The following is a 13,887-nucleotide window of genomic DNA, read 5'->3' on the forward strand; positions in this document are numbered from 1 at the left end:
TTTTGTAAAGGAATATCTCCAAAGCACAAAATGTTTTATCTAAATCGATTCCTAAACAGTTTGAATTTCTGATTTTAAAACTAAAACTTGCCAGTAGTTCAATAAGAGTTGCAGGCTGCTATTGTCCACCATCAGCTCCCTCCGGTTTAACAACTCTTGGATCAATTCTTAGCTCTTACACTAATTCTGAATTCATATTAATGGGTGATTTAAACTGGAATATGCTACATCCCCCTGATCGTGTTCTGCTCCAATTTGATTCTTTAAACCAGGGGTTTCTGATATCGATCTGGGGTATTCGTTAAAATTATATCTAAAAGACTAGTGTCACAGGTCGGGATGGGCACTTAAATGACCGGCCGTCACCCCTGACTTGCACACCACCGTGAGGAGCTGCACCACAGGACAGAGCAGGTGGGAAAACAAAAGGTAAGTATAAAAATCTCTTTATTTACTTTAAAACATCTCTTTAAAACAATTACTGTAGCGGCTTCAACGTTCTCTTCAACAGGATCCGAATGGAGGAAGAAGTGAATATGCTTTACAGCTTTAGCGTATTCTCCACAGCTTTTGCAGGCTCTTCACGGGACTCGGACAAAGAGGAGGGTACGTATACCTCACAGCTTTAGCAGGCTCTTCACTGGACTCAGACGGTGAGGAGGGTACGTATACTTTGCAGCTTTATCAGACTCTTTGTTGTACTCAGACGGAGAGGCGAGTGTGTATACTTCACAGCTTTAGCAGGCCCTTCACTGGAATCAGACGGAGAGGAGGGTACGTATACTTCACAGCTTTAGCAGGCTCTTCACTGGACTCTGACAGAGAGGAGGGTACGTATACTTCACAGCTTTAGCAGGCTCTTCACTGGACTCTGACAGAGAGGAGGGTACGTATACTTCACAGCTTTAGCAGGCTCTTCACGGGACTCAAACAGAGAGAAAGATGAGTGTTTTCAACCACATCAACGGGCTTTTCATATCTTTTAGCGTTTCCTGCAACTGGATTCAAACAGAGAGAGAGATGAGTATTTTCAACCACATCAACAGGCTTTCACAGCTTTTAGCGTTTCCTGCAACTGGATTCAAACAGATAGGAGGATGAGTGTTTTCAACCACATCAACGAGCTTTCACAGCTTTTAGCGTTTACTGCAACTGGATTCAAACGGAGAAAAGGATGAGTGTTTTCAACCACATCAACAGACTTTCACAGCTTTTAGCGTTTCCTGCAACTGGATTCAAACGGAGAGAAAGATGAGTGTTTTAAACCACATCAACGGGCTTTCACAGTTTTTAGCGTCTTCTGCAACTGTTTTCGCTAGAACCACCAATGCCTTCCGCAACTCCATCCCACACTCGTGTTTCACTGCAACCCACACAAGTAATCACACGTGAATATATATATATATATAGCACGCGCCCCAATCGCCGCCCTGTTCTTCTTGCTCCCGCACCTGATTGCCCATACACCCGGAACAAGCATCCTCCTCGGTCCCCCGCCGGAAGCGCTCCCCGTGGAAACTGGGCTCCATTTCAAGTTCCTCCCTGTTCGTAATCCGTCACCCGTGACACTAGCATTTCCTGAACATTTACTATCATGCCTAGTAGGCTTACTAATAATCTGTGTAAGGTTTAAACTTTAAACCTTAGGTAGCTTATACATTTATAATGAAAAGATTTTAGCATTGTAGAACTGCTTCGTGCGGCGTGTGGAGCCATGTAGGTTATACAGCGTGAGTGGGTGGGTGGGCGGGGTGAACTGCCGGAAATGCCGTCCATGCTGATAACTGTCAACAAACGGAGGTAGGACTGCTGCATATATATATCTCTATTGTTGATTAGTGCTCTCCACTTGTGTCAATTATCTGAACGTGTTCCTCCTGAACCTTGTTAAACATAATTTAAAAAATGACCGATATTCCTAGTGAAGCATAAATTGTTGTTATTTCTTAATGACTTTATAATGTAGTGGTCAGTTTACTGAAATTAAGCACTAAATGGTGTTGGATGGGTTTGAGAGCGTCAATCCTGCTTTCCCATCTAGTATTACTAAGGGGCTTAACTGTAAGGCCACTCTGACATATGTGCCATTTTAACACCTACCAGCGAGAAGTGGAAGCAGAGAAAGAGTTGTAGAGTCTTATAGTCTTTAGTTGGCTTTATTACAGCTGGCCATTTGCCAGGATTATGACATATTTCCTTACCTTCTGAGAGAAATATTACTCTCTGCTGTTTCATCTGTCCCTCAGCAGACGGCTAAGCTGTCCGCCTCCAGTAATTTACTAGCAACGTCCACACCTTCGCTGTCATTAATGGTCACCGGTGATGCCTACGCTGCCATCTTGACTTCCAGATGCAATGCATTTCAAAAAGGAGCCTCTTTGTTTCTCAAGTGCTTGTTCTTTAAAAAAGTTCTCGTCTTTTGTTCTCATGTCCGGATAGTTTTATTAATTTTGACATTTTTGGATATACATTAAGGTATTTCGCATGCTTATTTATTTACATTTATTTATGCATTTGGCAGACGCTTTTATCCAAAGCGACTTGCATTGCATTCAAGGTACACATTTAACTTTTTTTTTTGCATGTAAACTAATTTATGCCACTCTAAGTGTGGAAGGGGCAGCTTTGCCAAAAAAAAAAATCTTACTTAGTATTATTTTCTTATTAGTATTAGACATACCGTAATACACTATATTGCCAAACGTTTTGGGACGCCTGGCTTCACATGCAAATTAACTTTAATGACATTCCATTCTTAATCCGTAGGGTTTAATATTGAGTTGGCCCAACCTTTGCAGCTATAACAGCTTCAGCTCTTCTGGGAAGGCTTTCTACAAGGTTTAGGAGTGTGTTTATGGGAATTTTTGACCGTTCGTCTAGAAACGCATTTGTGAGGTCAGACACTGGGTCACAGTCTCCGCTCTAATTCATCCCAAAGGTGTTGAGGTCAGGCCAGTCAAGTTCCTCCACACCAAACTCGCTCATCCATGTCTTTATGGATCTTGCTTTGTGCACTAGTGTGCAGTCATGTTGGAACAGGAAGGGGTCATCCCCAAACTGTTCCCACAAAGTTGGGAGCATGAAATTGTCCAAAATGTCTTGGTATGCTGAAGCATTAAGAGTTCCTTTCACTGGACCTAAGGGGCCAAGCCCAACTCCTGAAAAACAACCCCACACCATAATTCCCCCTCCACCAAACTTTACACTTGGCACAATGCAGTCAGGCAAGTACCGTTCTCCTGGCAACTGCCAAACCCAGACTCGTCCATCAGATTGCCAGACAGAGAAGCATGATTGGTCCCTCCAGAAAACACGTATCCACTGGAAACCCATTCAATGAAGCTCTCTACGTTCTCTCGCTGTTCTTGAGCTAATCTGAAGGCCATACAAAGTTTGGAGGTCTGTAGCTATTGACTCTGCAGAAAGTTGGCAACTTCTGTGCACTGTGTGCCTCAGCACGTGCTGTCTCACTCTGTGATTTTACGTGGCCTGCCAATTTGTGGCTGAGTTGCTGTTGTTCCCAATTGCTTCCACTTAGTTTATAATACCACTAACAGTTGACCATAGAATATTTAGTAGTGAGGACATTTCACAAATAGACTTATTGCACAGGTGGCAGCCTATCACGGTACCACGCTTGAATTCACTGAGCCCCTGAGAGCGACCCAATCTTTCACAAATGTTTGTAGGAGCAGTTTGCATGCCTAGGTGCTTGATTTTATACACCTGTGGCCATGGAAGTGATTGGAACACCTGAATTAAATTATTTGGAGGGGTGTCCCAATACTTTTGGCAATATAGTGTATGTTATGTTATTTTACTCATCTAGTAGGCTAAATGCATTTGATTTAAGAATTTTTATACATTTGGACTGGAAACAAGACAAACATACTAAGTAAGAAAAGCACTTTTTGCAGTGAGGACGGGAGTGACACTACTAGATTGTTGATATAAGAGCTATAATTTTTTTAATAATAATAATAAAAAATAATCCAGGCTAATAATCAACTCTGTGGAACATAATAAAATGCTTTAGTTTAATAACACTAGTTTTATGTGAGTATTTGCTTTTACTGAATGTTGAAATTACCAGAATTGTGTACAATACATCATTAATGAGTGAGACCTAAAAAGTTTGAACATTTAACTAAAATAAGGATCTGGAGAAATCTGGAGGTTTGGAGAATTGTTTAAAATCAATTAGATATTTTTAAACAGTAAGATGTTTTTGACCAAGTATAAGCATCTGTGAATCTAAAATATAGATACTTACCATGGACACAAGAGAGGCCAAGTATTTCCAGCACAACATGAATATGTAGTTGGGTCGTGAATTTGTCATGTCTTCAATGATGTCAAACATTCTCTCAGCCCCTGTGGCATATAGGGGACAGCAGAATAAATACTGTCAATGCAGTCTTTGACGTTTTATATTTCACTTTTTTTTTTAAATTATAGTCAGAGTCTGTTAACCTCAGTTCCTGTAGCTTGTTTGTAACTCACCAAAGATCCAACCAATGGCCAGAACTCGAACACAGACAGGAACAGCAAACAGGCTCCATTACGGGCATAGTTTTCAACCAACTTGAATACATACATCCCCCCCTGCAGGTCACAATACAACATTACAACTCTAGATATAGAAGAAAAAGTTTGATTTTAACTGTAATGCTTTCAAGGTTAGAAATATGCTTGAATTGCTGTTGATTCCATATTTGGATTCCATGTTTATATCTAGAGGTAGTGGGTAGTTCTCTTTCAGACGAATACAGTCAGAGCTATATTAAAACATGTCCTGGCTAATCCAAGCGTTATAATGGCAGTGAATGGGAGCCCAAAATTTGAAGTCCAAAAAATCCACATGGCTCCAGCCTCCAGGGAGTTGATAAAGGCCTTCTGAAGTGAATCGATGCGTTTGTGTAAGAAACATATCCATATTTAAAACTTTATAAAGTAAGTATCTAGCTTTCACCAAACCGCCTTCCGTATTCAACCTACGCAGAAAGTGTAACACCTCTCACTGTTCAAAGCGCTTACGGTGGACGATTTGCTGACGTCGTGTCAGTTACGCTTTTTTCGATTTTATGTTGAATATGGAAGGCGGTCTGGTGAAAGCTATAGATATTTTACTTTATGAAGTTTTAAATATGGATATTTTTCTTCCAAACGCATCGCAAAACTATGACAGTTTTAAAGCTATTGTTATCCAGTTTTTTTTGGCCTTCAAACCTCTTAAAATCCACATATGTAGATCAGAGAAATCTAAATTTTCTTTCACCTCTCTCTCCTCTCTCTCTCTCTCTCTCTCTCTCTCTCTCTCTCTCTCTCTCTCTCTCTCTCTGTGCGCATGCGTGAGCGTCTGAGCTGAACGGGTGTGGAGTGTGGAGTGAGTGCGAGAGCGCTGGCCTGCGGGCTGTGTGAGTTTCTATCTTTTCTTCTTTTCTTTGGCAGAGTTGTTTGGTGTATTAGTGGAGGTTTGCTGGAGTTAGGGAGAGTGTTCAGCGTGTGCTGTCGGTGATGGCAGCAGCGGAGAGCGTGCAGCTTGATAAGCTGACGCGACGGAATGGCATTAAAGTCATCTCCGCGGAGCGCTGCTCTATAGAGGACTGCAGCATAGCAGTTGCTCAAGTTGTGGGGTATAAGAGCATCTTGTCGGCATCTAGGATGAACAGTGCTTTTGTTTTGTTCCTAGATGACGTGAACAAGGTGAATGAGATAGTTGCTAGTGGAATTGGTTGAATGATTCGTATACACCGGTAATGCCTTTGATTCAACCGGCGAAAAAGATCTTGTTATCGAATGTTCCACCTTTTATAAAGGATGAAGTGATCCAAAAAGAACTGGCCAGGCACGGAAAAGTTGTTTCGCAGTTTAAAAAAATCACCTTAAATTGCAAATCGTCACAGTTGAAGCATGTTGTTTCTTTCCGGCGGCAGGTGTATATGATTCTGAACAATGAGAGTACGGAGTTGAATCTCGCAATAAAGTTTAGAATTGATGATTTTGACTATGTGATTTATGTTACATCAGAGACAATGAAGTGTTTTAAATGTGGACAAGGAGGACATCTTGCTCGTGAGTGTCCTGGGAATGTGGAACACGATGCAGTAGGCCTACGGAATGATACTGAAGGTGAGGGACAGCAAGATAATGTGGAGAATGTAAATCAGGAAAAAGGAGGGGAAGTGCTTGAGAGTGGTGAACAAACTAATCAAAGAGAAACTGTAAATGGGACTGATGAGGAAGAGGTAGGAGAAGGGGAAATTGAAAAAGTAAATGATGCTGCTGGCCCTTATGTGAATGTAGAAGTCTCAGGAGACATCGATATGGTGGAGGATGACAATCTGTTTAAAACACCGACTTTAAAGAGAAAAACAAGTGGAAAAAGTAGAGGAAAAAAAGCTAGGAGAGAGCAGGTTCAAGAAGATCAGACAAAAGAAAAGATGGTTGAAGAAACCATGTCTGACTTTGAACACAATAACTCAGATGATTCTGTGACAGGAAGTGAGTGTGAATCTGTAAGTTCAGTTGACTCAGTCTCTCAAAGAAGATCTGGGAGGAGTGCTTACACTCTTGAAAAAATTAAATCTTTTTTGCAGAACACAAAAGGCATGAAGGGAGTTCAAGTACAAGAGTTTTTTCCTGATACTGAAATGTTCATAGAGGCTGCACGAATGTCAATGAAAGAAATTGGTTTAGGGGGTCTCACAGAACAGGAAGTATACAGGTTAAAGAAATTAGTTCAAAAGGTTAGATCCAAAAGATTAAATGATGAAAAGGAAGTGTTTTAATTTTTCTTTTTTCTTTGTCATTTTCTTGTTTTTGTTTTGCACAGTTTCTTTTTTTTCTCATTTATTTATGAGTAATTTAAGACTGGGCAGCCTGAACATGAATGGTGCAAGGGACTTTAGGAAAAGAGCAATGCTTTATGAGTTGATAAGACAAAAAAAGATTGATGTTATGTTTCTTCAAGAAACACACAGTGATATAAAAAATGAAAGTGAATGGATGATGGAATGGGAAGGAAAGGTGATAGTGAGCCATAAGACCACCACTAGTGGAGGTGTAGTAATTTTATTAAGGAAAAATATAAATCCAGTCTCATGTGAAGTAGAGCATGTAGTCGGGGGACAGTTGCTGAAATTACGGCTTGAGTTTGAACGTTTTTCTGTTGTATTTATAAATGTGTATGCCCCAGTACTGGGAAGTGAAAGAGTGATGTTTTTAAACAAAGTTAGAGATATTGTGAAGAATTGTAAATCTGAAGAGTTTTTATTTCTAGGGGGTGATTTTAATTGTACAGAAGATGATACAATTGATAGAAATCACAAAGAACCGCATATGCCTTCGCAGTGTGTTTTAAAACAAATTCTGAAAGAATGTGAATTGTATGACATTTGGAGGGTTCTCAATAAAACACAGAGGCAGTATACATGGACACAAGTGAGGGACAATTATGTGACAATGGCTAGACTAGACAGGTGGTATTGTTTTAAACATAATTTTAATATAATTAAACAATGTGCAATTTCTCCTGTGGGTTTCTCAGATCATGGTTTAGTCAGTTGTAATGTATTTGTCAATAATGTAAAGCCAAGAAGTGCTTATTGGCATTTTAATACGGTTTTATTGCAAGATAATTTTTTTTGTGAGGTGTTTTTGGCAACAGTTTAAGAACAAGAAGTCATCGTTTGATTCTTTACAACAATGGTGGGACTGTGCAAAAATAGAGATACAGCAACTGTGCCGTATGTATACACTCAATGTTTCGAGAGACATTTCCCGATCCCTGAAAGATCTAGAGAAAGAGATAATTGAAATGCAAAATTTAATGGAATCTGTTAGAGACAGAGAATGTGTCAAAATTTTAAAGGATAAAAAGAAAATTTTAGATGATTTGTTGGGGGTTAAAGCACAGGGTGCTCTGGTACGCTCGCGTTTTCAGAGTGTAGCACAGATGGATGGCCCAACCAGTTTCTTTTTTGGACTTGAAAAGAAAAATGGTCAAAATAGAACCATGCATTCCTTGCTATCTGAATCAGGTACAGAAATTATAGAGGCTAAGGAAATAAGAAAAAGAGCGGTAGGTTTTTATTCCGAGTTATATAAGAGTGGTCACGTGGAGGTGAAGGATATAGCCAGTAAGTTTTATGTGAGTCTGCCTAAAGTTTCGGACGAAGCAAACACTGAGCTGGAAAAACCTTTTACGAAAGGTGAGCTGTATGACTGTTAAGCATACTTGAATAAGTATAAGTGGCAAAGCCATGTTATAGTCAACGCATTGACGTCATTGAAACGTGCGTGCCTCGTGCACTGTGTATGTTGTGAACATGCGTACAAAATAAAAAAATGTGAGCAGTGTGCTGCCGTGAGTTCAACAGATGATGGTGGTCTGTCTGATTTTTCTCTCGTGAATAAGTTAATCACTTTGGTGACTGTGATACGCGATAGACTGCTGCAGAGATGTCTAACGCTACAGGTTATGGGCCCAGTCAATCAGGCCAAAGGTGGTTCAGACTTTTATTCGACGGTGATGAGAAAAATTATGAACTCTGGGAAACGAGATTCCTCGCGCACATGGAGTTGCGTGGCCTCAGAGAAGTTATTTTAGAGGATCCGCAGATAGATGAAGGAGACGAAGGAGCTCTCGCGGAAGATGAGGCAAAGAACGGAGAGGCATATGCAGAGCTCGTGCAATGCTTGGACAATAAAAGTTTGTCGTTGATAATGAGGGACGCGAAACGTGATGGAAGAAAAGCACTGGAGATTCTTCGCGAGCATTACGCCGGAAAAGACAAACCCCGCGTTGTGAGTTTGTATTGTGAACTTTCCTCACTTCATAAGGCTTGCAATGAAACGGTTACTGACTACATTATTCGAGCAGAGACTATATTTACGTCATTGAGAAGAGCAGACGAGCATATCAGTGATGGACTTCAGATAGCTATGGTAGTAAAGGGGCTGCCTGATTCGTACAAACCGTTTGTTGTGCACATTACCCAGACTAATGATGCTGTAACGTTCGGTGAGTTTAAAGCGAAACTACGAAGTTACGAGAGTACTGAAAAATACGGGAAAAGTGACGTGAATGTAGAAGAAGACAACGTGATGAAGACTAGCGGGACAACGAGATCACGTGGAAGAGGGAGAGGAAAGAAAATGGATTTGACTGATATTGAGTGTTATACCTGCGGTAAAAAGGGGCATATGGCCAGGACATGTCCCGACGGATTTCAGGCGAGGAGAGATGATCGAAAATGGGACACACCACAGCGAGGAAAGGGACGCGGACGAGGCCGTGATCACGTGAAGAAAGCAGATGGAGAGACCGAGGAAGAGTCTACATCTTTTTGTTTCTTCAAGATGAGTGACTGTCCTATTCAAAGAGGAAACAAGAAGGGTCTCATGGTCGACTGTGGCGCTACATCACACATGATTAACGACGCCACAAAGTTCATAACGGTTGACAAGAGCTTCAGGCCCGAGGATCACATGATCGAGCTTGCCGACGGAACCAAGGTGAGCGGGATGGCGAAGATGAGGGGAGAAGCCGAAGTCTACTTGCTGGACAGAGATGGACGACAAGTGAAAACGAGGCTAAAGCAAGCACTATACATCCCATCGTTTCCACAGAACATCTTTTCAGTAAAATCAGCTACAGCTAACGGAGCCGAGATGCACTTCAAAGATGGTGATAACTGGCTAATTCACAAAGACGGTACAAAATTTAAAATGGACGTGCATGGTAAGCTTTATTACCTTAACACCGTAGAAAATGAAAACGTTGATGAAGTGTACAGTAGCTATGACATTCAAACGTGGCATAGGATACTTGGTCACTGTAATTTTGATGACGTTGCAAAATTAGAACAAGTAGTTGAGGGGATGACGATAAGAGGGAAACATGACAGGTCCAATCGAAACTGTGAAATATGCACACAGGGTAAATTTACACAAAGTAGAAACAGACAGGCAGACGCTAAAGCTACAACCGTGCTAGAGCTAGTACACACAGACCTGTGCGGCCCTATAGAACCAGCAGATAAAGACGGGTACAAGTATGCGATAGCATTTACAGATGATTACACTGGAATGATTTTTCCATACTTTATCAGAGCAAAGAGCGACACGACAAAAGCTACAGAAAAATTCATAGCAGACGTAGCTCCATATGGAAAAATAAAGTGTATAAGATCTGATAACGGTACAGAATTTACCGGGCAGCAATTCCAGTCTCTAATTAGGAGTAACGGGATAAGGCACGAGACGAGTGCACCCTACTCACCCCATCAGAATGGAACTGCCGAAAGAGGTTGGAGAACCTTATTTGAGATGTCACGATGCATGCTATTGGAGAGTAACCTCCCAAAGCAATTATGGACATATGCTGTACAGACAGCAGCTCAAATCCGTAACAGATGTTACAGTAATCGGTTAGAGCAGACACCTTTCCGTGTTTTCACAGGAAAAACACCTAATATGTCTAATATGAGGATTTTTGGTTCTGAATGCTACGTGTATAAGCAGGATAAGAAGAAGCTGGATTCTAGATGCGAAAAAGGGATTTTCGTAGGATATGACAAATATAGTCCAGCGTATAATGTGTATTATCCCAAGACAAGAAAAGTTCTAAAACATAGGCTGGTAAAGTTCATCACAAAAAGTAGTACAGATAACCAGACTCAGACAAATTGTGACATGGAGGGCGAAATTGAGAGTTATGGAGATACATTACCAAAACTAGTCAATCAAGATCAGGAACAACCTAAAGAGAGTAAAGAGTCCATTACTGAGCAGGGTCCGATCCAGACAGATAGTACTCAGAGTGAAAAGGGAGAGAGAAGGTATCCTACAAGACAGAGAAAAGCTCCAGAATACCTTAATGATTACCAGTGTAAAGCTGAGTGTAGTAATGATGAAAGTGAAAATGTAGATTATTTCTACAGAGTGGTTTATGATGTACCTAAAACGTTTAGAGAGGCTAGGGACTCCGTGAAGGCAGAAAGGTGGACTGATGCGATGAAAGAGGAAATGAACTCTTTGACAGAGAATGAGACTTTCACTCTGACGACACTGCCAAAAGGAAAACAAGCAGTGGGAGGTCGCTGGGTATACACAGTAAAAGAAAGCCCAGATGGATCTGAGACTTGTAAAGCCAGATATGTTGCAAAAGGGTATGGTCAAGTGGAAGGAATTGACTATAAAGAGACTTTTTCACCGACAGCCAACATGACTTCTGTCCGAGCATTAATGCAAGTGGCTGTGAAAGAGGATCTTATTCTACATCAAATGGATGTAAAGACTGCTTATCTCCATGCTCCGATGGACTGCGAGGTGTATATGGAGCAACCAGAAGGTTTTGAGATTAAATCTAAAACAGGAGAACACTTAGTGTGTAGACTTAATAAGTCATTATATGGCTTAAAACAGTCCGGACGTAACTGGAACATGTTACTGCATGATCACCTTACAGAGAATGGTTTTGTACAAAATGATGCTGATCACTGTGTCTACAGCAGAGAATTTGAGAACGAGAAAGTGATTTTGTTAGTATGGGTAGATGACTTAATCATAGCAGCGAGCAACAACACCTTACTCAGTGATGTGAAAGAAATGTTGAAGAAAAGGTTTAAGATGAAAGATATGGGTCCACTTAAACACTTCCTGGGTATTGATTTCATACAGAGTGATGAAGAGATCAAAATGACTCAAAAGAGACACATAAAGAAGATGTTAGCGAAATTTGAAATGTCAGAGTGTAAACCAAGATCCACCCCATGTGAACAAAAGTTAAACTTTGACAATGAGGGTGAAGTCATTGACCCAACAGGATATAGAGAGATAGTAGGTAGTTTGATATACATTATGACATGTACTCGACCAGACCTGAGCTGGGTTGTTAGTAAACTTTCACAACATCTAGCGGAACCAAAACAACAGCATTGGGTTACAGCAAAACACCTACTGAGGTACTTAAGGGGTACTATAAATCAAGAACTACACTTCCAAAAATGTGAGAAAAGCCTACAGCTTGAGGGATACAGTGATGCTGATTGGGCAACAGATAAAAATGATAGGAGAAGCACAACTGGATATTGTTTCAGCTTAACTGAAAATGGTCCAGTCATATCATGGAAGAGTAGGAAACAGCCAACGGTGGCTTTATCCACTTGTGAAGCCGAGTATATGGCACTAGCTGCCACTACTCAAGAGAGTATGTATCTTGTGCAACTACTTAAAGGAATTGATAGTAGTAACCAACATGTGCCAGTCAAGATATATGAGGACAACCAGGGGGTGATAGCTTTGTCTAAGAACCCAGTATGCAGACAGAGAAGTAAACATGTTGATATAAAATATCACTTTGTACGATCTGCACACACACAAGGGAAAATATCTATAGAATATTGTCCTACTGCGAACATGATAGCTGATGTCCTTACCAAGCCGGTGACAAAGGTTAAGTTGGAGAACTTCAAGAGGTATTTGTTTGGAGAATAATGTGAACTGGCAGATTAAGTTTTTTTTTTTTGTGTGTGTTAATTTTGAGATTACTGCCAGTATACAAAATGTTTTGTTTGCCACTATAGAATGCTATAAACATGTCTTTGAGTGGGAGTGTTAAGCATACTTGAATAAGTATAAGTGGCAAAGCCATGTTATAGTCAACGCATTGACGTCATTGAAACGTGCGTGCCTCGTGCACTGTGTATGTTGTGAACATGCGTACAAAATAAAAAAATGTGAGCAGTGTGCTGCCGTGAGTTCAACAGATGATGGTGGTCTGTCTGATTTTTCTCTCGTGAATAAGTTAATCACTTTGGTGACTGTGATACGCGATAGACTGCTGCAGAGATGTCTAACGCTACAATAACGCCCTAAAGAGTATGGAGTGTGGGAAAGCTCCAGGGATCGACGGAATTCCTGTTGAGTTTTATAAATCACTCTGGGCAGTTTTGGGTGATGATCTTCTGGAGGTGATTAATGACAGCTTGACCAGAGGGTCGCTGCCGACAAGCTGCCGGAGAGCAGTGATCACCCTGTTACCGAAAAAAGGAGACCTCAGAAACATAAAGAACTGACGACCTGTGTCACTCTTATGCTCTGATATAAAAATCTTATCTAAAGCCTTAGCAGTTAGGTTGAGAGAAGTGATTGGTGGGGTCATACATATAGACCAGACATTTTGTGTTCCCAATAGATCGATTTTTGACAACATTCATTTAATTCGAGATATTTTGGATGTCTCTGGATCATTGGGTTTAGATTTTGGCCTTATTTCCTTAGACCAGGAAAAAGCCTTTGACTGGGTTGAGCATAAGTACCTCTGGAAGACTATGAGTGAGTTTGGTTTCAGCCCGGGTTTTATTAAAATGATTGGGGTGTTGTATGCAAACATTGAGAGTATACTCAAAATTAATGGAGGGTTGAGTGTTCCTTTTAAAATTACAAGAGGTATAAGACAAGGGTGTGCACTTTCTGGCATGTTGTATGTCCTTTAAAATGTCCTTTAAAATGTCCTTTAGAGGACGTGTGACAATTATTAATAATCTGGTGGCTTCGACGTTCTGGCATCGTTTGGCTTGTATTGAGCCGCCAAGTGGACTTCTTGCAAAACTGCAGACTGTGATAGTGGATTTTTTCTGGACTAAACTTCACTGGATACCGCAGAGTGTTCTCTATCTTCCTAGAGAGGAAGGGGGACAAGGACTGATACACCTGGTCAGCAGAGGAGCAACCTTTCGCTTACAGTTCATTCAAAGACTTTTAACAGGTCCAGAGGATCTGGTTTGGAGAAACGTTGCTGGATCTATTTTAAGACAAGCTGGAGGTCTGGGTTTGGATTTCACTTTGTTTTTAATGGATTCTAACAGGATTCCACTGAAT

General features: G+C 40.8%; 1 pseudogene across 1 annotated transcript in view; it reads right to left on the reverse strand.

Annotated features, from left to right (window-relative positions):
* Positions 1 to 327: 327 nt before the first annotated feature.
* Positions 328 to 13,887, reverse strand: part of LOC307131582 (sodium- and chloride-dependent GABA transporter 2-like) — a 54,505-nt pseudogene continuing 40,945 nt past the window's right edge. Inside the window, exons 8-10 of the transcript in view lie at positions 4,504 to 4,605; positions 4,274 to 4,374; positions 328 to 393 (exon numbers count right to left, since the gene is read on the reverse strand). The product of the transcript in view is annotated as a sodium- and chloride-dependent GABA transporter 2-like (transcript). The remainder of the gene's footprint in view (positions 394 to 4,273; positions 4,375 to 4,503; positions 4,606 to 13,887) is intronic.

Source organism: Gobio gobio, assembly GCF_949357685.1.
Source record: "Gobio gobio genome assembly, chromosome: 9".
Classification (NCBI taxonomy): domain Eukaryota; kingdom Metazoa; phylum Chordata; class Actinopteri; order Cypriniformes; family Gobionidae; genus Gobio; species Gobio gobio.